The sequence below is a fragment of the Cimex lectularius genome, unplaced genomic scaffold (assembly GCF_000648675.2).
Source record: "Cimex lectularius strain Harlan isolate CLEC.00 unplaced genomic scaffold, Clec_2.1 scaffold42, whole genome shotgun sequence".
NCBI lineage: Eukaryota > Metazoa > Arthropoda > Insecta > Hemiptera > Cimicidae > Cimex > Cimex lectularius.
Window position 1 is genome coordinate 844209 of NW_019392754.1, and position 25216 is coordinate 869424.

A 25216-nucleotide genomic window follows, 5' to 3' on the forward strand; every position below is an offset into this window, starting at 1 on the left:
TTTAAAAATTGAAACTACGAAAACAAAGATAGAAACTAAACAGTTTATTGCTTCAAAATTCAAACGAGACTGAATAAACATTTTAAATTCCGTAAAAATTAAACAGTGAAAAATCCTTTAACCTTGCGATTTTTAAAAATTCAAATATTCAAGATAATTTTCAAGCATTTTTGATGGCCAGCAAAGCGTTGAAAATAATTTGAAAGTGAATTTGGAAGAACCTGGCTGTATTCGTTCACCACGTTTGCACAAGATTTAAAATACTAAATAGCTGCTTTTAAAAATACAAATTTCTGAGATAATTTTCAAGCATTTCTTGACTTCTGAAACCTAAAGGAGGCCATTAAAGAGTTGCAAATTCATTGAAAATTAATTTCAGAAACCTGGTTGTATTCGTTCAGCTTGTTTGCACAACAACCTCCATTTTTAAAAATTAAACAAAAATGCAAACTTTTTAATCCAAAATTATATAACAGGAGTGCTGTAAACAATTATTCACTCAGTTACGAATTCTTAAGCATAAACTATTATTTACTATTTTAATTTTAAATTCAATTTTAATTTTCAATTTTTAAAAACTAACATGTTTTTTGTTATCTTTGAAGTATTTGATAATGTGCAATGTAGTCAAATAATTCTTTCGTCTATATTTTTTAAAAATAATAGTTTATTGGGGGCGTCGGTGGCCGCAACGGTTTAGGCGTAGACACGGCGCTCATCACTGTAAGGTAAAGGTCCCAGGTTCGAATCTAACGGCCCTGCATTCGAACCCGACATACTTACAAATGGGCTTTACGTCAAGTGTGTTTACGTCTAATTGATATTCCCAATTTAAAACATAGCATAAACAAATATTTATTGATAAAAACTTTGAGACAAATTAAGCGCAGTATTTTCTTTTATCGAGAAAATGAAAAAAAAATCAGTTGGGTGAAATTTTTGCCCATCAGTGTATTTTACTTTGTAGCAAATTTTTATATTTCAACATATAAATATTTTCATGACGATAACAATTAAAAATAAACTAATGTAACGAATCGTGGTTTTCTATTTGGGCTTTACAATTTTCAAATTGCCTTCGCCGAGAGGTTTTTCATTGTAAGTTTGGGGTTGAAACGGGAGTGAATATTTCGCTAACGATGTTTACTTTTCCCACGATGGAAGCTTTCAACCCCCGGCATTTTCTTCCTAATCCAAATCACTTGCGTATGTCTCATCCTCAATTAATTAGCAAATTGCTAGTGCAAACGTCACCTATTCAAAATTAATAGTAGTGTACAAATTATAAAGCATTTTTACAAAGTTAAACTTTTAATAATGTATAATTTTGTTTTTGATCTGTTGTACATCCAACTTGTCAAGTTTTTTTAAAATAAACGGGGCGACGGGTGTTTTGGGCAACAGGCTGGCCGATGGAGCTGACATATAGATAGATGATCGGTCGGAATTGACAAAAAACCGGCAGCTCCTCGTGACTAAACTTAGAAGTGTTTTCAAATATTTTTTTTTCTGTCAATAACAACAGTCAAACTTAGTTAGAGTCAAGTTGGTTTGAAGGTTCTTTAATTGGGTAAGAAGTTCATAAACTTCACCCAACTTAGTTATCCGTATAAAAGACGAACAAACAGGAACAGATTTTTGTTTTATAAAATGTAGAAAAAGCCTAAAATGATTTCTCTATATGATACTAAATTTTACTCTATATTTTTACCCTTTCCTAAGTTGTTTAGAGGTATCAAATAATACAAAAACAAAGACATTGCTGTACAGGTCTGAAAAGAATGTGTGATATAAAAGACACTCAATTTTTAGCATTATTACATTATTATTCTGCATTATTATTAGGTTTCGTGGTCCGATTGACTAAATAAATTCTTTTCAACTATTTAGTCATTTACGTAAGGTATGAGATAAAAATGGCAGAAAGGAGGGAAAATTCAAAAGTTGAGGTTGAGATGTGAAGTTGGTGTAGAAGTCACGATAGCTCAAGTGGTAGAGCAGGGGCGTATTTAGGCCGTGGGTTCGAATCCCGCTCGTGACGCTGGCTTTTTTATCACAACCAATACCTTACTTAAAAGATTAATTAATTGAAAATTACAAATAAAGATGTAAATTTAAGCGTTTTCTTCCTAAGCTGACATTTCTACATCTTAAACCAAAATATATGAAAAGAACTTAATCAAGCAAACAGATAATCTTGTCTTGTCTAAAACAGTGAAAAATGTTCAACAAGAGTATCATCAAAAGTATAAAAATAATAAGAACACGATAGCCGATTATGCATGGTTAAACCGATGCATTCAATTGTGTTCGATAATTTACTCCATTTTGATTCAATCTTCAAAAGAAATTTCTGGCCCCACAGCAACACTTATTGCTAACAAATCAATAAAGCAAGCAAATAAAGTAATTAAGTCCATTCTGCCTCAAAATTAGGCGAGCTCACGTATGATTTTTTGAGTCGCCACCAGTAAGCGGGTTTGTGTAACGGCTCGCCCTGTTTATATCCCTGACCACCCACACAAGATAACGAACCGCTGCAGCGAGGATATGAAGACAAGGATGATCAGAAATAACCACACTACAGTTTCATCACCCAACAGATCTCAACGCGAAATCCCACAATGGAATGACTTTCAACCAAATTAATGGACAATTAATTAAGGTTTTCAGTTGAGATAAAAAAGTCAATGGCACGAGCGGGATTCGAACCCACGATCTTCGGCTTGATACGCCGCTGCTCTACCACTTGAACTAACGATACCTCGATCCACTCGGACACAAATTCACTAATTTCGTGGAGTCTCGTGAATTTAATGATTAAAAATGAAGTATACTTCACTAAAGCTCCGTGGCCATTTCCTTTGTCGTCGAGAATCCAACCCGATTACGCGACAGTTGAAAAATGGCAAAAAGGAGGGAAAATTTCAAAAGGTGCGGTTAAGATGGGAAGTTAGTGTCCGAGTGGATCGAGGTCACGATAGCTCAGGTGGTAGAGCAGCGGCGTATCTAGCCGAAGGTCGTGGGTTCGAATCCCGCTCGTCCATTGACTTTTTTATGTCAACTAAAAACCTTAATTAATTGTAATATATTAATTTGTCAAGCGGACCACGAAATTAGTGAATTTAATGGACAATACTCAATTTTCTGCATTATTACAAATAAAGATACAAATATAGTTTTCTTCCTAAACAGAATACAGTTTTTCATCGCCACGCAGATTCAAGGCGAAATTTCACAATAGAATGATTTCCAACCAAACTAACGAACAAAACGCTAAAATGGTCATGTCGTTCCAGTACGTCCATTAAAATTGGCATTGGGAATATAGTCCGGAGTTAAAAGTGATTCCAGTCATACAGGAAAGCTTAACGTTCACCGGCTTAAAGATAACACAGAATTGATTGAAACCATTGAATATGTTTTGACTTAACAAACGGGTTTCGGCTTTACGCAATGTTCAGTTGTGCGTTTGTGTGTTGGCCCACCTTCTTATATCCTTGACAGCCACACAAGATATCAAAATCCTGGTAGACCAGGATGATCAGAAAAGACCAAAATGCATGTTTATCACCCCGCATACTTAAAGGTTTAAATTGTAATATTGCTTGTTTCGTGCCAGCATTTCCATATAAATCAACATTGAGAATATATTCATGGAATTTACTAACATTTGGTTAATCCCTTGCTTTGCATCTAAAATTCATGCTGTGAAGTTTCTATGAAAATGGTATTAGAAGATGTTTCAAGTCAACACCAATATTTAACTGTCGACCAAATATGTTTTGGACTGTCAAACGTGTTTCTGCTTGGCGAAATTTTTAATGGTGGATTTGATTTTTGACTCAAGACCATGACCAACCATTGAAGCAAAATACATCAGAAAGGATTAGCAAACAAAACTATAGGCTGATAATCCTGCATACCTCAAGACTATTTAAATTCAAAACATAATGACTGTAGACTGCACACAATCAATTGTTTATTATGTAAAAGAACAAATCTAACGAATATTACATTAGAAAATATTGACATCCCATTATGACTTTTTTTTCAATCCCTTGCATAATAATGTATATGAAATTAAAGAAATGTTGGCTAGCCAATTTCCGTGGTTCCGGTAAGTCAATTAAAATTGGCATTGAGAATACATTCCTGTTGGATACTAATATTAAAACCTTTTTCACCCTTCTTATAACCCTAACCAACCACCAAGTTGGCAAAATACATAGATGCATTCATATACTTCTACAATTTTATGAAGTATTGAGTTGTTTTATATGAAATTTTATAGTTTCAGAAATTCAGAAAAGATATAGCAGTTTTCTGTTATTCTGTAATTTAAGTAATTATTTAGATATTATAATTAAGCAGTTATTAAGCCTCCAATTTTGTTTATAAATTACTTACACGCTTTTTAGTATACCTCCAAATATGAACATGAAAACAAGCGATTTTCGTGTAATATCCCTTTATGATAATGACTATTCGGCACCTGAAGTTGCAAGAAACATCAGCAAGGCATTTGGGGAAGGGAGTGTCAATGAACCATTTGCCGTTGGTTTGCTAAGTTTTTGGAAGGGAATACCGAATTGGAAAAAGACCCCAAACTTTAATTGACATTGATGTAGTTAAGCTTCAGGTGGAAGAAAACCACTATCAAACAGTCAGAGGACTTGCAGCACAACTAAATGCAAATGCAGCTTCTGTCATGGCAAATAAGGAACATAGGAAAAATAAAAAAACTCGTTCTATTGAGCTCACTGAGCGACAGTAATTAAAGTGCCTTGAGACATGCGTTTCGTTGCTTTCCAGGCAAAAAAAAACGAAAATAATCACTTGCGATGAAAAATGGATTGCATATGACAATCAGCGTCAGTCAGGGCAGTGGCTAAACATCGACGACCGACAAGGACACATGCCCGAACCAAATTTACACCCGAAAAAATTTATGGTGACCGTTTGGTGGTCCATGGCTGGAATTATCCACTACTCCTTTTTGCCTAGAGGTAAGACCATTACCTCATCGTACTGCAAAGAAAAATAAAAAAAATACTCAAAAAAACAACCTGCATTGGTAAATCGGAAAGGGCCTATTTTCTCCTGTACGACAACACCAGGCCTCATGTTTCAAAACATACTGTAAACAAATTGAAAGAGCTTGGCCAGGAAGCTCTTCATCGTCCATCTTATTCTCCAGACTTATCTCCAACAGATTTCCACCTGTTAATGAATTGAGAGAACTACGTCAAAGGAAAACTTTTTGAAAATGATGTTCAAGTCCAAAAAGCGTTTTCAGATTTTGTTTCATTTCAGAGCTCAGAATTCTTCAGTTCCGGCATAAAAAAGTTGGGAAAAATGTGTAGAAAATGAAGGTAAGTACTTCGAATCAAATGATTTTGTTTTTATATAGTAATTTTACTAAAAAAACCTTTACCTTGGAAACGGACCTTTCATGTGAAACAAGCTAATAGAAATAAGATATAATTTAACCAGTGAAGATGGCAAGAAGCCGAAACGCGTCTGACTGTCCAAGAACAGCAAGGAGAGACAGACCAAAATGCTCGAAAACATCCAATTTAAATGCAACATTTGTTTATTATCCCTGGAAAATAAGTCCTGGAAGAAGAACCCTTTTTAAACAAAATTAGGTCATCTATCTGATTTGAAAAATTAAAAAAGTCTTCGGAAATTCATTTCGTTCCTTTTATTTTCTATATTTTTTAAAGTTAAATAAATATTCATACAATTTGTTAAGTAATTTATTTTTCCTAATTAAAAGGAAGTCACAAAATGAGTTTTCAATTAAATTTGGTAAAGTATAATTTTGAAGTTCAACTATCCGTTAGATTTCAAGGGTTTTCCTCCTAAATTAATTTTGGGTTTTCCTCCTAAATTAATTTTGGGTTTTCCTCCTAAATTAATTTTGTTAAGTAAATCTATTACAGTTCATGGTCCGATTGTCCCATTAACATTTTTTCAATTAATTAATATTTATGAAAGGTATTGGTTGAGATAAAAAAGTCTGTCTATTTTTTGTAAAGGTTCGAATCCCTCTCGTGTCATTGACTTTTTTATCTCAACCAATACCTTTCATAAATATTAATTGAAAAAATTTGTTAAGTAACGTATTTTTCCTAATTGAAAGTAAGTCATAAAATGAGTTTTCAATTAAATTTGGTAAAGTATAATTTTGAAGTTCAACTATCCGTTAGATTTCAAGGATTTTCCTCCTATTGCAACATGTATTGCAGAATATGCTTTAGAGCAAGGATAAGTTTGTTTCCATACTTTTAATGTAACGATGTCATTCTTTTGATACAACTAATCAATACGAATGTGTTTGCTTTCGGACAAAATGAACGACACGATAACCCTGCTTTGAAATAAAATTTAGGAATGTCTGGTGTTTTGGCAAGTGCGTTGAATTTAGGAACCTGGAAACCAATGCTTATTAACATCTCCTATCTCTTTCCGCTACATACGTTCCCTCGAAATGCCGATTCGGTGGAAGAACACCTTATTATGTCTCCAGTGGTGGTTTCCTCTAAGAAATACCCACACCCTGCTTTGTCCATTGATTTAGGACAGAGTGTAAAATAAAACAATATTTCCCCCGGCTGATTTGTTCAAATAGGCGCGTTCGATATATAAGTCGAGCGAGAATTTGAAAAATACATCAATTCATGGTGTAAGGTGTGATATGTATGAGAGGGAAGGGATTTTATAGGCGTTCGGCCTTATTCTTTGGTGATAAAGTCATTTTTACAACCTGACCCCCGTTTTTCAACTTTTAACACAGTTTTTCTCGTTTCGATATTAATAAAACGCAACAATTTGGCCGTGTTTAATCAGCAAATTTTTTAAATAAAATAAACGATTTAGTTGTTAAAATAAAAGTTTGTATTTTCTAAAAGAACTTTACTTCTGTACTTTAATAACACAAATGAAACCCTGGCTGGGACTTTGCTTTTAAGGAAAATAGCGTTAAGTATAGGTTTATGCTTGAGAAAAGTATTATTGTAGGAATAGGGATTCAGCCTTCCCCGACATTGTCGTTGCGTATGGCCGTTAATGGTGCTTTGTTTTTGTTGGTAATGTACTTACCTTCTAAACGCCTCTCTCAGAGTGTATAAACATAACAGAATAAGGAGCCTTTAGAAAAAATGTCAAAAGGGTATCGCATTACACGGTTAAACTGTAATAAATGCTATATCGGTATAGACAACGTAAGTGGATACCCTTACGAAAAGTTAGAAATATCATCGAATCCCTTTAACCAATAAAAAACCTTAATTGTGGAACTTTAGAAAGTTGTTTCGTATTTTCAAGAGTGCTCAGAGTTTCGTGCTTTGTCCGGAATTAGTTCACCTCCCTCAATTATGGAGTTCAACAACGAATTATTATCAATAATCAACTTTTATTGTAATTCTATTCAGCGATTAATTCGTACCCTCCGAACCTGGCTGAATTAAATTAGGTCACTTCGATTTAAATAATCAAAAAGTTATTAGAATAGAAAAATTTTGTATTTATAATATAGTGTGGTAAACATATATGCTATTACTTTTGAACTTGAAATATAAATGTAAATAATACACGAAACAAAAAAACTATATTAGATAAAATAAACAAATATTAAATTTTAAAATAAAACATAAGAGATCAATTTTATTCCCGTATGTGTAATCTACTCATTTAAGAAAAAGGGTTTTTGGACATTTAACATATTCAATATACAATTTAATTGATCGATTTAGCTACGGCGTTCAACAGACTATTTATCTAGCTAAAAACTTTTATATGCTACATAAATTGTATTGTGCTTTTATGCTCGGTTAAGTTCCATTTAATATATATTTACTACCATTAAAATATATTACGATCAACTCTTATTACCTAATATCAATTGCATAAAAATCCTGCGTTTATACATTGGGACAAAATTTGACTTTAAAAATACCGATCATTTCTTTGAAGTAGAATTAAACTTCAATAAGATCTTTTGTATTTTTGAGGTGATTACCCGGTCAATGTTAAGTGATAAAAGATGGTTTTCCAATAATCAGTAATTAGAAGAATATTCTTTTCGAGATTTTCTTCATTATTAAAATATCTCAGATTCAACCGCATATTTGTCAGGTTGTATTTTACAAAACCAATTCGGCGAATGTTTACATTTCATCAACTTATTCAGATTTAGATAATTTGCCATAAATGATCGGAGCGTTCCTGGGGCGTTCAAAAATCTATTATTTCATTGAAATTCCCTGAACTAAATCTGACTTCAAAAAACTCTCAGGACAGAACGGAAAAATTTACACAATGGGACATCAAGTCAAAGGTGAAAACATTAAGTATTGTTATGCAGCATTTACTTAATTTATAAGTTTAAGGGCCCATGTTTGATTTCGTGGAACTTCTTGACTTGTAAGCAAGAAATATTGAAATAATTCCTCCTGTGCAATGCGGGATTGTTAGAACATTAGAAAGCTTTTTTTATAGTATTTAATTTCGTTCGAAACACACTTTAATGCACTACCGTAACTTACATACACTAAACTAAGTACACATCCCACTTTACAAAATAAGTGATCCCCATAGTGTTGACCAAACAAGGGAAGGAGGGAAAAACAACTGTTTTACATGCTAAAAACATACATCTTTAATATTACTTGTCAAAATATCTTTTAGTTAGTTAATTAACTGGACAGATTTTGCCCTAAATAACATTTATTAATTATTCATAAAACATAAAATATTTAAAGTAGTTGGCAATATTTTTCCCTCCAACCCTTGTTGAATAAGCGCTCAAGTTGTGATTATTAAAGAAATTATAGCCCTGTTAATCTATGCCAGGTTAAGAAAGACGACTTTCTCCAGTCCACGGAAGGACTTCGAAAAGGGAAAAGGGCATACTAACAAGACTAAGCATAGGTCATACAAGAATATCGCGTGGACACTTTCGGAAAGCGACCGCGTAGGTGCCCGTTATGCAAGGATAAAATAACGGTCGAGCACCTTTTCAATTGTAGAAGGCTTGGTGTAAATAGACAATATTTTGACATATCATCGGACCTGTGCGTTGTCTTGGGGCACGGCAGCGGGCACAGATCGGTGTTCGGGTACCTCAGGGCTATAGGGATTTTTAAATGTATATAGTTTTTTTATGTGTTTGTTTTGTGTCTGTGTTGACACCTTTCTTGGGCCCCGAGCCTTAACCAGACGGGTGGTACATTGTGGTTAAGGCTCGGGGCCCATGAAAGGTGTACCTCGTGTCTTCATCCACGTCCCTCTCTCAATCCAGGTTCCTTCATTCTTCCCTGTGACCCCTCCCAACCCTTGGTTACAAGGGGGTGTCCGGGCGCAAAATAATGTTGCAGCCCTGAGGGCGGGGCAACCTTTATAAAGCACAAGCTGTACTCGTGTCGGCCTCGGGTCGGCATGGGGCGGCGGGTGCCTTAACAGAGGCACACGAGGGTTAGGGTACAGATCTAGTCTGCATAGACGAGGGAGGGTGCATAACTATCTGTACTACGGGGTAACAGAAATGTTCTAAGGTTCAGCCCCTGTTACACTGGGAATGGACTCGTAGTGGTTCGTGGTGACGCCCCTGGCGGGAACTTAGAGAAGAGGTTGTCATCTACCTGTGACCTTCTCACGAAACTTGCGTATGACCATCGTTATACACCCGGCCTCACGGGATACGGCTGTACGGATCGGACGGCAGCATAGCGGCAGAGAACGCTATGAATACGCTGGCAGAGTCCCTCGAATGCGTGAGTAGTGGCGGATGGAAATGGGTAGTGAATCGGTTGCTCCTATTCGAGTAGGCTTTGCACGCAGGTGTAGGCTAAGCTCGATTGGAGGCTTTTTCCGAAGGCGGTCTCCTCTAGGGGGTGATTAGCAATTCCACTTTAAACAAAACCGCTGCCGGAGCGGATCCGGTAGTTTCTACGCTTGGGAAGCCCCAATACTCTGGGAGATAGAATGGCCTTCTCTATCTAGGGAGTGTGAGGGAGACCAGGCTGATGAATTTCGGCTTAGGTAGCCCTTTGCGCGCGGCATACGGTTCGATGCTTAATGCGGACCCGACCACTCGGAATGGGCAAGCGGAGAGCGAGGTTGTCTTGGCCCCTCGGGGCTGAGCTGCCTCTACACCAATGGTGCGGCAGTAACACACTTCTGTCATATGCGAAGGATCGTCAGCTCCCATTTGGAGAATCAAAACGTCCGTTAAGACCGGAAGGCTAGGTGCGGACGTTAAAGATCCTCATTGTCCTTTTTAGGACGAACGAGTATACGGAAAAGCAATGTCTGTGTTGACTTTGTTAGTTTATTGAAAGTATTGTAATTTAGTGGCGTGAAAGGAAGGGGTTGTTTAACCTCTCCCCGAGGAATATTGAGTACTCTGGGGTGAGTGTGTGACGTCTGGATAGGAAATGTAACTTATTAGCGAGAATGGAGTGGGTCCTACCCCGCCCCAAGAATATCGAGTACTCTGGGGAAGTGAATGTGACCGGATAGCTAGGCTTGTAGTGATGTATATATGTATTGTATGTTTTGTTTCTAGTCTGTATTGACAATCTATAGTTTCGAATATAATGAAACAAAAATATTAGGTAAAATAACACCAGACGTCACACACTCACCCCAGAATACCCAATATTCCTTCGGATGGGGTTAAACAATCGTGGAGAGCAAAACTAAATTATTAGCAATAATATAGTTGGTGGGGGGAGTGGATGTGACCCTATATTTGTGAAGATGTAGATGTTTGAATTGCATGATTTATGTATATTCTGGAATTGATAGTCTGAGGTACAAACGAGAGGCTAGCATTTTACATGACATAGTATACATTTAAATGTCGAGAGTCAGTAACCAGATCATGACGCTCAAATGGCTGCAGTTTAAAACAAAATACGCGCGAAAGATGAGAAAAAGAAGTAAAACACGCAGAGGACCGGCGATATATATTATATTTATTAAATATATACTAAGAACAACAGGAGGAAATTTATTATTTGAAAAACTCCATCTTGCTTTTTACAACAAAAATTGTCGGAGCAGGAAAACGTTGACAAACTTTTTAAAAAAATTAAAAGACTTTTTCGAAATAAGTGGTCTTCCTAAGGTTTTCCTTTACAAACTGGATCCTTCATTGAAAAATTTACAAAATCTATCGCAAGGATGCTATTCTCAAACAGAGTGAGTTGAGAGGGACTTCAGTTACACTGAAGAAATGAAGTCTGATGTGCCTATTTGCATAGCGAAGCCCTAACGAAGAGAAGGGGAATTCGTTTTGCAAAGCAAGACAATTTATTAAAGTAAACATTTTAAATATGTTTGGTCTAGAAATGGCAATATATTTATAAAAAAGGATGAATATTAAAAACTTTTAAGAATAAATTCAATCTACGTTTAAAAAATGCTACTGCAAACTCTATGAAAAATGTGTTGTTTATTGACCGTTAGCCAATGATTATTTGGAGATTGTGAGGTGCCAATGTTTCGATCTTTATTGAGATCATCTTCAGGACTCAAGGTGTTTGTTTTCAGTGTCGATGTGTCATTCTTGTGTGTCGTGTTGAGAGGGCCAAATCTGCCAAACAGAGTGCAGTCTCAACACGACACAGAACAATGACACGTCTACACAGAAAACAAGCACTTTGAGCCCTGAAGATGACCTCAATAAAGATTGAAACGTTGGCACGATAAAGAGAATATTTTTTTTTAAACCTACGTCACACCAGACCGCATCTCACGATCTCCAAATGATTTTTGACCACAGGGTTTTGAGATTCCCTCTTGACCCCTGCTTGGTGACGAACATGTATTCGATCGTTTTCGTTCATTTGTTATCCATTTCCTCGTTATTCGCCAGATCCACCACTGAAGATGACTTGAAGCCTGCACGCGTCTGACAAACCAAAACCTAGAGTTCGATGAACCTGTAATTTTGGCCTTTTCCGATCTTCCGATCATTGTGGTGATCAGTTGGTCAGGGCTCGGTATTTTACACAGAAAACAAACACTTTGAGCCCTGAAGATGACCTCAATAAAGATTGAAACGTTGGCACGATAAAGAGAATATTTTTCTAAAACCTACGTCACACCAGACCGCATCTCACGATCTCCAAATAATCTATGAATAATACTGAAAAAAGAACTAATTTTTTTTATTCCATAATTTTGACATTTTTGAGTTTTTATTCTTTATTTGGTTGGCCCAAATTAGGACATTTATGAGGGTTGATGTCAATTATTTATGTGTATAGGTAATTTAAGGGTGTAAATAAAAACAGGAAGAATATTTACAAAAAATATTTTTTGTGCAAAACACAGCATGCTAATTTTATGTATTAGGCGGTTTATCGTTGTGTTGGAAGAGATGTTATTTATTCTATTCATTTGTTCTACTGGTTTGTGGAATTCAAATCCCAAGGCTGGATGGAAAATTGTCGACCTCCAATCACAAATATTTTAAACGAAATTGAAATATTAATATTCAAAGCTAAGCTCTGGATTGAATTCATAACAAATTTACATATCACTTTTTCCCTTAACTTTGGCAAATCAATATATTTATTATCAAATCGAAATCAGAAGAAAAAAACTTTAATTAAAAAATAACACTATATTTATAAAAATTAAATAAATTGTAAATAATGAAAAATGTAAGACAGGAGCACTAAACAAATTATTAGAAGCGGCTGAAAAATTAAACTTGTATCGTTACGTTGTTGGCAATCGAAATAACAAGCAATAAATCTTTTGAAATCGTCTTTTCTCTGGCAGTTTGTTTCTACAGGTCAATTATTTACACCGGAATTGAAAAGGAAATGAATCAAACCTCCCTGAATCAACCTTAACTTTTTAAACATGAAAAAAGTAAACATCTCAAAGTAGTTAATTGATCGGACTCCTATAAATAACTGTTCAATTATTGGTATAAAATAATAAAAATTAAATCGTTGTAATATTATTTGAAATGATGTATTCAGTCAGTTTTCAATATATTAAACTCACCTTGTACAGGAATATACATTTTTTCTCCATCATTATGATATACTTTTTTTTTTTTTTTTATTCAACATCATTCGTTCAAACAGTAATCTTCTAGTCGGTATTCGCCATGATTGAAATAACTTCTGCCAAATAGGACCAAAGTTTGTGTTTTCGCAGCAATAAAATTGGTTTTCCCCGATGGCGGTCGTGTTACAGGGGCATTAGGGATTTTTAGCTTGTCCGCTTCAAATTATTCAGAAGGATAGGTCGATCATGGTTCCCTTATGAATACCCCATGGGGCAATTTGCCTTTCAGTTAATAGTTAATGAAACTCGGTGAAAAATGTCCCTAGCACCGCTATAGAAACAGAGCCGAAATAAAATTTCAACGGGAACGTCAACGTTAATTCTATACCAACTAACGCATTACGGTTTCGAATTGATTAAAAATTTTAATACTTCTGAATGAAATTAACGAAACAAATAGAACAAAAACAACCGACCGTCATATTTTTACAAACTTTAGTAATTTTATTAACAGTATTATTCTAGTTCAAAAGAGAGGGCTAAAGACCAAGTAACTGGATTATTCGTTTAATGACGAACGGTTTAGGAATTCCTGGAGTGCTAGCATTTTTTCCCTAAACGAAGTTTAATCGAGTTTCCCAAGAGTAAAAACTAGGAATGGTTAGTGCCAAAAAATTAAACTTTCTTGGGGGGACAAGCTATCGTCAAATTGCAAATAGCATCACCAAAGGAATAATTTTTAAAGCTCTTGTAGGTTACTTTAAAAACAGTTACTACTTATATTTTTTTAATAAACAGCTCTGCTTCCACTTCAGTATACACAAGCTCACCTTAAATATTGTAACTGTTCTCAACAAAAATAGTAACCCTCAAGTTCCTTAAAAAGAAGCAACCTTTAAAAGAAAACACAAAGTTAATATAATTTTTAAATTTTCGTGTTATGTGCAAGTTTTTTTTTAATTTCGATTATATAGAAAGGTTTTTAGTTGAGATAAAAAAGTCAATGGCACGAGCGGGATTCGAACCCACGATCTTCGGCTTGATACGCCGCTGCTCTACCACTTGAGCTATCGTGACCTCGANAATCCCGCTCGTGCCATTGACTTTTTTATCTCAACTAAAAACCTTAATTAATTGTAATATATTAATTGGTCAAGCGGACCACGAAATTAGTGAATACATAGAAAGGTTTGATAATGTGAGGCATAAATTTTGAGAAACTAACAACCTCAAGTGTACTTTTAAAAAGCAGTGATAGGTTTTAGAAGAGCAATTTTTTGTCAAGTGACCTAACAACATGAATTTACATGAAAGCTAAAACTTGCATTTACAAAAATAACTTAACCTTTTTATGTAAGGTTTTGGTTGAAATAAAAAAGTCAGTGTCACGAGCGGGATTCGAACCCACGATCTTCGGCTCAATAAGCCGCTGCTCTAACCACTTGAGCTATCGTGACTTCGATCCACTCGAACTCCAACTCCTCATCTCAACCTACAACCATTCGAATTGTCCCTCTTTTTTCCATTTTTACAACTTACATAAAAAGATTAAGTAAATGAAAGAAGTAATTTGGTCAATAGACCACTAAATATAATGGATTTAAAATAATAATGTGGAACAGCAGTTAATTATAACATAGAGACGATTAAGCCATAAAAACTATAAATATGCAGGAATTATTTAATTAATTATTTTATTGCAAATTTATTTTATATGTGGCATTTACTTAAAGACTATATTTATTGAATAAACATAATTATTTTTTAGGCTAGAATCACTCACCAACCACCATGAACCAATCCTACATTATTGCCTCAATCATTATACACAAATACTTCATTTAAGTAATTTGTGGACTGCTGCTTAAAATAGAACATTATCTTGAGTAATTATTCAGAAATCGTGAGATGCGGTCTGGTGTGATGTAGTCAGAAAAACATTTTCTTTATCGTGCCAACGTTTCGATCTTTATTAAGATCATCTTCAGGGCTCAAAGTGTTTGTTTTCTGCGTAATTGTGCCATTCTTGCGAGTCGTGTTATCGATTAACGGTCACTAATCACCACACATTCTTTTGAGTGAACATTTTGTCTCTCTCGACCTGCTAGCACACTAAAACTTAAGCAAGACAGTAATTTTTGAGATTTAATCCTATTATTTAATAGCTTATGAAGGAAAGTCAAATCCTGTATAAACTTTTCTTTGATCTCAACTAATCAAATTTAATTTTACAATTATACTATTATATTGATGGGTTGCCTTTTAAAACCTATCTTGTATATGATCGAACTTTAAAAACCTCGTTTGAAATTTTTTAAATCTTACTTTTATGATATTTGTAGCATGGTGTCAATGTTATACATATATTACAATTAATTAAGGTTTTTAGTTGAGATGAAAAAAAGTTACTGGCACGAGAGGGATTCGAACCCACGACCTTCGGCTTGATACGCCGCTGCTCTACCACCTGAGCTATCGTGACCTCGATCCACTCGGACATCAACTCCCCATCTCAACCCCACCTTATGAGTTTTCCCTCCTTATGAAAAATGGCAAAAGGAGGGAAAACTCATAAGGTGGGGTTGAGATGGGGAGCTGACGTCCGAGTGGATCGAGGTCACGATAGCTCAGGTGGTAGAGCAGCGGCGTATCAAGCCGAAGGTCGTGGGTTCGAATCCCTCTCGTGCCATTAACTTTTTTTCATCTCAACTAAAAACCTAATTAATTGTAATGTATTAATTGGTCATGCGGACCACGAAATTAGTGAAGTTATACATATATTACAATTTATGTCTCAAAATGTTTTAGTATAATACTTTCAAGAAAAGCTCTTTATTAAACTTGAAACATTTTGTCATTACCAAACCAAATATTTTTTAACTTTAATTCGTAACGGTTGAGATATGCTTTCCAATTTTTAATGTTTTTCTTTATCCCACATTGAACTTTTTTGATAAATATATAAAACTGATATCATACTTGTTTCTACTAAAGCTGATTAGTTTACATTTCGATAAATTCAAATGTGATTATGCCTATAAATAATAAAATAATAATTACTTGTATTTGGCTTAGCTGTTTGGAATATAAGCGAATTTTGGCAAATAAACGTAGGCTGAATAAATAAAAGCTTAATGCGCATACTTGAAAACCATTTATTATTTATTTATTAATGTGTAGTTGGTTGGCTTAACGGTTGATTTTAACTGCGTGCAGGGAGGACACATATGTGAGAAATCATACTAGTACTCAATCTAGGTCTAAGGGGAAGATTCTCGTGAGGGGAAGTGCAGAACGGGGCTTAATAAGTAGCGGTTAGGATGGTCGGAAAGGTTGGAATGAAACTTCAGCAACTCCAAACGGATCGATTCGTTAGCAAAAAAATGTCCAGGACGTACTGAGGTCAGTGATGTTGGAACTTTGACAGTTCCTCTCAAGACTTTTAATTGGAAGGGTTGGACGCTCTGGATATTGGGGCGGCTTGATGGAACCGCACAGGTCCGCATCGTATGTCACAGGGTAGTTTTGGGCAAAGTTAGTTTTTCGCATTCTTAAGTGATTTTGCACCTTGAAGACTTTTTAGTTATCATTTTGTTACTTTGCACAACAGCCTTCAAGGTATAGTCCAAAGAAACTACGTCTTTTAACGTACAGTGGATTTCTAGTTTGTCATTCTCTGTGTAGAATCGTGCAAACTTCGTAACTTCGTTTCAAAACATTCGCTTGTGATGATAGTGTTAAAGACACAGGTAAGGACTTTGGACTTGGACTAGCAAATAAGTAAAATCCTCTTTATATAACTCGAAAAATATTACCTCTGAGGTACTGATTTTAATTAGAAGTTGTCGGCGTTCCGTGTTTACATTTCTGAGTCAGCATATAATTAAGGGTCGGGACGCATTGTGGAAACAGCTTACGAATTAAGAAGCTTCGAATTGCCCAGTTTTATATGAGAGATCAAAATGTGATACAAAATTTGAACTTTTTAAAAAAATTTCAGCTATTTTTAGTCAAATTTTACAAACAAATTAACGGAGAAGTTTTTAGTTTTAAAATTTTTTGTGACACTGGTGGTTGTGGCCGTAAAGATATTTTTCTTTAAAAATCGTCTTCTTTTTTCTTCAAAAAGTGCCTAAAATATGCATGTATTTCAAGGTTATCATATACATCCCAATTTTTTATACATATAAAATAAGGAAATAACATGCAGGATTGTATTATATGAGATTAGATTTACAAAAAGTTACATTAACGAAACGCTTACAAATTTTTTTGCCGGTTAAAGCCCTTACATACCTTACATACAAATTTTTATAGCAAACAAAAATAAACATTTCTGAGCTGGAATCGTACGGTTCTAAACTCTTGTTAAGTTGTCTGTGGATCGGTGAAGTCATATATGAACTTTTTTGCATTTGAGGTGTCGAAGCACCTGATGAACTTTGTCATACCCAGTGAAACACCCTGTATAGCTAGAATTTGCTTGCCCGCTGATTATATTATTTTTGTTAATTGTTTTTAAAAAGTATGTTAAAATATTTCTGTTATCAAGAAACAAAGTTCGTATTCGTTTTCTGTATTCCAAAAAAACATTCAAATTTAAATTTTTGTGAAAAGTGCCAATCACATGATTTTTCGTTTTATACCTTTAAATAACTCGTTTTTTCTACAGGAAACTATAAGAGTTTAAAACCTTCTAACTTCACGTAATGGCACTGCACTAACCTGGCTTCCGCAAATAAATCAGAACTGGAAATATAAAATAAAACGTTTGGATTTCTTTTTTAATTCATCCTTATTTTTTGCTTATAATGTCTTTTAAAAAAAGCGGTTTATGATGAATCCAGTCAAAAATTGTCTAGTTTTGTTTGCTATAAATTTTTTATTGCAGGGCTTTATCGAGTGCTTAAAACAAATCAGAATATTTTTTCCAAACCTTTTTTTGCCTTAACAAAGCGTTTTTTCGTTTTTGTAACTTTTATGTTACAAAAAGACAGAAAATTGAAATCCTTTTTAAAAAGGATTAGGCACTCCCAACAAGACACGCAAGAATGGCACAATTACACAGAATACAAACACTTTGAGCCATGAAGATGATCTCAATAAAGATCGAAACGTTGGCAGGATAAAGAAAATGTTTTTCTGAAACCTACATCACACCAGACCGCAACTCACGATTTCTGAATAATTATCGATTAACGGTCACTAATCACCACACACTTTTTAAAACTATAATTCCTACTCACAGTAAGTTGTTTTGCAACGATCCGGATTTCGAGCCCTTTAGCTCATCATCAGGTTGAAGGATTGTGGAGGTCCTTCAACCTGATGATGAGCTAAAGGGCTCGAAATCCGGATCGTTACAAAACAACTTACTGTGAGTAAGAACTATCTTTTTAAAAAGGATTGAACACCACACTCACTCCATCATTCATCATTTCTATGAAAATTGAAATTGGCAGTTTTTAAATTTAATTAAAGTCCATGATTATTGGACATTTTCTGTGCATGTACATTCTCAAGCACATACAAAACAAAACTTTTTTGTTGGTTTTAAAAATTGTTTGATCGCTGCTTTGTTCCAAAACTATTACCCAAATTTAAGAACAAAGAAGGAGGAAAAAATCATATTGTACAGTAGGATTATAACTGCAGATATAGTTAGAAAATATTATTGCAATAGCAATACAGTTTTATTAATTTTGTATGGTGATTATGAGAGCACTCTCGTCACGACACGCAAGAATGACACAATTACACAGAAGACAAACACTTTGAGCCCTGAAGATGATCTCAATAAAGATCGAAACGTTGGCACGATAAAGAAAATGTTTTTCTGAAACCTGCATCACACCAGACCGCATCTCACGATTTCTAAATAAATATTTATTAATTTTAAAAGTCCAGTATCCACATAATCTAATTAATATGAGGTGTGATTGACGGTACAGTCCCTGATGATCGTTCTCTACAGAGGTAGTGCTGATTGACTTTGGTATTACCTTCTACCCTCCCACCAATTTTGATTGCTTTACATCTGAACAAATTTATCTTAACAATAATTTTTTTATAATGCACAAAATATTGCATTAAAGACTGAAAGTTTTTCTTTATTGTAGTTTTTTTATTAATTTCACTTTTGTCCGAATCGATAAAACCCTAGTGATGTAGGTCATAGGGAAAAACTCCGACAAGATCGATATATCGATGGGCGGTTGAAAAAACGGGGAAAAATTCCAGTTTAGCCTTCTCTCCTTTATAATGTCCTCTAACCACGATAATCTATTGAACAAGCTTCATTTAGAGGACGTTACTGGAATACCGCTGGGGAACGGCGGGCTATGAATCACTTTCTAGGGTCATTGTTCCTCACTGGGATCAGGTCGAAAATTTTGAGATCGCCTCCATTAAACTCCACCCAAATAGCAAAAACTCAAATGATTAAGGAGACCTTACTGCAGTAATATTACTGTACCTTGTTTAACTTTAATATCAGATCTAAGTTAGAATTATTAATAGTTATGCTATTTTTTCCTCGGCCTTTAAGCAGGATTTGATTTTTTTTAATGATTACTCATTGATAGTACAAAATTACTTCATTCTAAGAATGATTTAATGGTAACACAAAATCACATCACTGGAGTGTTCCAGTTTAGCCGTATCAACAGTTTTCATGAAGATGCCGTGCAACGTACAATTCAATTATTTAAACCTCAAGTATACATTCTCAATTCCACAGACTGCCATGCATTAGTAACAGTGACTGTAGTAAACGAAAATCAACAAAGGAAAAAGATATAATCACCGTTTTTAAATCAAAACCTAGGTCACAGTGGGAACAAATGTGGCTTAGTGGGGAATCGATTAGGCTGAAAAGGAGAGAGGGTGTTGTTTTAACCAGATTGAGGATCGGGAATTGTAGCCACTAAGGGTCATATAATGGAACCCGAACTGTCTGCCAGGCAATGTGATAACATGTCAAATTTATAATCGACAAAGACTGCTACATTTCCCACCATATACTAGGCATTTGTGAAGGAAAACACGGCTTTCATTAGACTTAACATCAGCAGAAATCATCACAATTTTATAATCACATGTCCAATTGTTAATCAGCATAAGTAGTTTGGTGGTTCCTTAACCTAAAAGAAATTTTAAATTAAAATAACTTCTTTTTTTTAAGTTTTGTAAACATTATGCTCTCTTTGCCAGCGTTTCATCGTCCGTCAGGGGGATAAGCAGGGCGAGGCAAGACAACCACAACTCTCACCAAGATACTTCCAGTTAGTACGTTAATAAACTGTTTAGTTTCATCTTTGTTTTCTTGATTTCAATTTTTAAACTTAAATCACATGTCCAATTGTTAATCAGCATAAGTGGTTTGTTGGTTCCTTAATCTTAAAAAATTTTAAATTAAAATAAAATTTCTTTTTTTTATGTTTTGTAAACAATCTGCTGTTCTCTGCCGTTTGTAGTAATTTTACAGCTGAACTACTAGCCATAAATAAATGTCTCAGCAAGGGAGACTACAAGTCCTCTAACTTAATAGTTTGTTCCGATTCTCTCTCTGCCATCTGCACCCTTAAAAATCTCTTCCCAATCCTAGAGTACAAGATATTCTTCTTACGATAGCAAACAAATTTAAAAATCAGTCCGTGTGCTTCGTACGGATCCCGGGTCATAGTGGCATAATCGTGAATGAAGAAGCTGACCGCGTTGCAAAGAAAGCTATAACAGAACGACATAAAATAATACATTATGAAGATTTTAATTCATTTTTTAAAAAATTTATATGGTCACAATGGGAAATTAAGTGGCAGAGAGTGAGGAATAGCAAACTTCGGGAAATTAAGGGATCTGTCAAAGAGTGGGACACATCCTTACGAAAAGCCTAGACTGAGGTTGCCTAAAGAACAGGTACAAACTCGCAAATAATTTAAAAACAATACTAGGTGATAATTTTAGTAACATCGAGAAACTATTTAGCTTCCTCTATGAATCATGCCTAATAAACAAAATCTAATTTTTCACATTCAAATGTTATATAGAAAGCCGGAAGTCGCCAGGGAGATGGCTCACATGTTTTGCGGCTAACAACATATCTTCGAGGCAGTCATGACCCTTGGTGGCTTTTGCCTTAAAAAAATAAATAAAAATTAAAAATTAAAACAATAAGAATTAAAAAAAGTCTGCTGTACAAGAATTCTGGGAGAATCTAAATTTACTTCATTGCTATTATGCTAAAATTTAGCAAATGTATAAAATAAGCATATGATAATGGCTAAAGAATAAGTTTAAATCAAATTTATTGATTTTTTATGAAAAAATGTTAGAGGAAAACACAAGAAAATTGCTTTAATTACTTTTTTTAAATAAAAGTCTGCTGCACAAGTATTCTGGGGAAATCAAAATTTACTTCATTGCTATTATGCTTTAATTTAGAAAATCTATAAATTAAGCATATGATAATGCTTAATGAATAAATTTAAATCAAATTTATTGATTTTTTATGAGGAAATGTTAGAGGAAAAGAAAATAAAATTGCTTTAATTACTTTTTTTTAAATAACAATCTGCTGCACAAGTATTCTGGGGGAATATAAATTTACTTCATTGCTATTATGCTAAAATTTAGCAAATCTATAAAATAAGCATATGATAATGCCTAATGAATAAATTTAAATCAAATTTATTGATTTTTTATGAGAAAATGTTAGAGGAAAAGAAAGGAAAACTGCTTTTATTACTTTTTGAAAACATAAGTCTGCTGAACAAGAATTGTGGGGGAAACTAAATTTACTTCATTGCTATTATGCTAAAATTTAGCAAATGTATAAAATAAGCATGTGATAATGCCAAATAAATAAGTTTAAATCAAATTTATTAATTTTTTTATGAGGAAATGTTAGAGGAAAACAAAAGAAAATTGCTTTAATTACTTTTTTTAAATAAAAGTCTGCTGCACAAGTATTCTGGGAAAATCTAAATTTACTTCATTGCTATTATGCTAAAATTTAGCAAATCTATAAAATAAGCATATGATAATGCCAAATAAATAAGTTTAAATCAAATTTATTAATTTTTTTATGAGGAAATGTTAGAGGAAAACAAAAGAATATTGCTTTAATTACTTTTTTTTAAATAAAAGTCTGCTGCACAAGTATTCTGGGAAAATCTAAATTTACTTCATTGCTATTATGCTAAAATTGAGCAAATCTATAAAATAAGCATATGATAATGCTTAATGAATACATTTAAATCAAATTTATTGATTTTTTATGAGGGTAATGTTAGAGGAAAAGGAAAGAAAACTGCTTTAATTACTGCATGATTTTGGGTTTCGAATTTGTATTTTGTATGCAACAACCTTTCGATTTGGCAAAATACACGCCTTCATTTTATTTAAGGAAGAAGAAACGATTATTCCCGCTTTATGAATCTGTTTATTTAAAATTTACAATAAGAAAAGGCAACCACTTTTTATTGTTGTTTTATCTTGTATGTACATTGCTAATCACAAATGATCAACAAAATATATCCCTATGACATCTTGGTTCAATATTACAATGCTTAACATTGGTCTATAGTTGTAAATAAAATGCGCGTCTCTTTCTATTGAAATTTATAGGTCAGAACACGCTTCCTTCCATAACTCCAAATATGAAGAATGTTTGAATATTTATTGAAATCCTCCAGCGTAATAAAAATGACGAGGATACCCGATGCGGTCTATTGATTTTAAATGTACATTTACATAAATATATGCCAGAGAGTGCTTTGCTACTTCGAAAAGACACGTCAAAAGTTTCCCTCACCGCCCGCCGAGGCGAGTTAATATTGTTTTTCAGATTTTCCTCAGAGACTTTCTTTCTCTGTTTCTTACATTTTTTTATTTTATTGAATCAGTAGGGCGGTTAAATTATTTTATATAAATACAAAAGGCAGGATCTTTTCAATAATGTCAAACGTCCAAAATTTCCCAGATTAGATGTAAGAATCTTAAGCCTGTCCATTGTCTTCAGACTTTCAAAGAGGTTTTCAAAACTCTTTTAACAGTTTGAAAATATTCATATTTGTGTTTGCCTATTAACAAAATAAAACAAAAATAATATATTCTAACACAATGTAACAAAAAAACTAGTCTACATTTTTAGATACAATTTTAAAATGATGAATTACCGAACAGATACAATCATTTTAGAACTTAGGTATTTAAATCTCAGAAAATTGGTACTATTATAATAAATTCTTATTTTATTATTATACGAAAATCTAAGAGATTTAATGAAAAATTATAGTAAGTCAAGGTATTAAGTCTAGGTAAAGAAACATTCCAAATATTATTTTTTCCAATAGCATGAAGGTGATTTCAAAGATGTGGTTTTGTGTTTAAAACAATATAAACTCTTTAAAATTATTTTAATGAGATTATTCGGGGTGATCTTAAGTGGTTTAAGATAACAGTTTGTTCTTCTAGCCTAAGCAATAATTCTATAAACCAAAATAGACTGTGCCAGTACAAAATAAACTGGTTCCAATAGATTTATAGACATATAATTTCACAACAGTCGCAATTGTTCCAGATTAAGTTTAATTCTAAAAAAGAAAGAAATTATACATGATCATAACTATTCAAAAACCAAGAATTCGCAACTTTTATATTTTTATTTATATTAAACAGCACATTTTTTAAATCATCAAAAAAAATCAGTGTGGTATCATCAGGATAACTAAAAAGTTTACCAGATAAATTAAGTAACAAATTATTCATGAAATCTAGAAAGCGGCTAGATTTTTTTTTTTTTTTGAATTTTATTATAAGTCTGTAAAACAATTACAACCGTAAAAATGTTATAAGAATAAAATTGACATGAAAAACATGTGAGGAGAAATCACCCAGTGATGAGCATCCTTTTAAAAAAATAAATACGGCTACCTTTCAATTTTCTTCGTCACTTAGGGCGTTTCAGTCAATGGGGAGGATTATCTGGGATGGTAGTGGAACTGAGCTGATGGAATTGAAGAAATTTTTGTCATTGCTTTTCGCTACTTCGAGAACAAAGAAAATATTAAGGTCTCGGTGAAGGGTGCGGTTTGATACAAAATAAAGAGGGTTAACAATTTTTCTTAGGACTTTTGATTGCAATCTATGGATGGGTTGGGAGTTGGAATGCTTGGTTGACCCCCAAAGTTTGATACCATAAGTCCATATCGGTTTGAGAACCATGGTATATACTAATCTTTTGTAATTAAGTGTAAGTTTTGATCGTCTGTCGAGTAGTGATGATAACAGCTTTTATCGCCTGTCTGGTCTGTAGGCTAGAATGAGTCGTGAGTTCTGGACAGCAGTAGTGTGGCAGCTAAAATGATTCGTGAAATCTATACAGCAACAATGTGATGGCTAGAATGTCTGGTCAGATCTAGACAGCAGAGGTGTGTTGGCTAGAATGTGCCATGAAATCTAGAAAATAGTTCTATTAGGTATCGTGGTCGGATTGATCAAAAGGAGGGAAAATTCAAAACGTGGAGTTGAGATGAGAAGTTGGTGTCCGAGTGGATCGATGTCAAGATAGCTCAAGTGGTAGAGCAGCGGCGTATTTAGCCGAAGGTCGAGGGTTCGAATCCCGCTCGTGACACTGACTTTTTTATCTCAACCAATACCTTACTTAAAAGATTAATTAATTGAAAATTACAAATAATGTATGTGTTTTTTTCCTAAGCAGACATTTCTACATCTTAAACCTAAATATATGATAAGTACTAAATCAACCAAACAGATAATCTTATCTTGTCTAGTATCATCAAAAGTATAAAAATAATAAGAACACGAAAGACTATTATACATGTGTAGACCGATATATTTAATTTTGTTCGATAATTTATTCCATTTTGATTCGATCTACAAAAGAAATTTCTGGCCCCACAGCAGCACTTATTGCTACCAAATCAATAAAGCAAGCAAATAAAGTAATTAAGTCCATTCTGCATCAAAATTAGGCGAGCTCACGTATGATTTTTTGAGTCGCCACCAGTAAGCGGGTTTGTGTAACGGCTCGCCCTGTTTATATCCCTGACCACCCACACAAGATAACGAACCGCTGCAGCGAGGATATGAATACAAGGATGATCAGAAATAACCGCACTACAGTTTCATCACCCAGCAGTACTCAACGGTCCCT

The 25216-nt window shown here is 34.0% G+C and overlaps 1 protein-coding gene and 1 non-coding gene across 2 annotated transcripts in view; both read right to left on the minus strand.

Moving 5' to 3' along the window:
• The window catches only part of LOC106673880 (protein CYR61), a 310348-nt gene that overhangs the window by 272703 nt on the left and 12429 nt on the right, over positions 1–25216 (minus strand). The window lies entirely within an intron of this gene.
• Positions 14422–14495, minus strand: Trnan-auu. Its single transcript has one exon. It is a non-coding gene; the product is annotated as a tRNA-Asn (tRNA).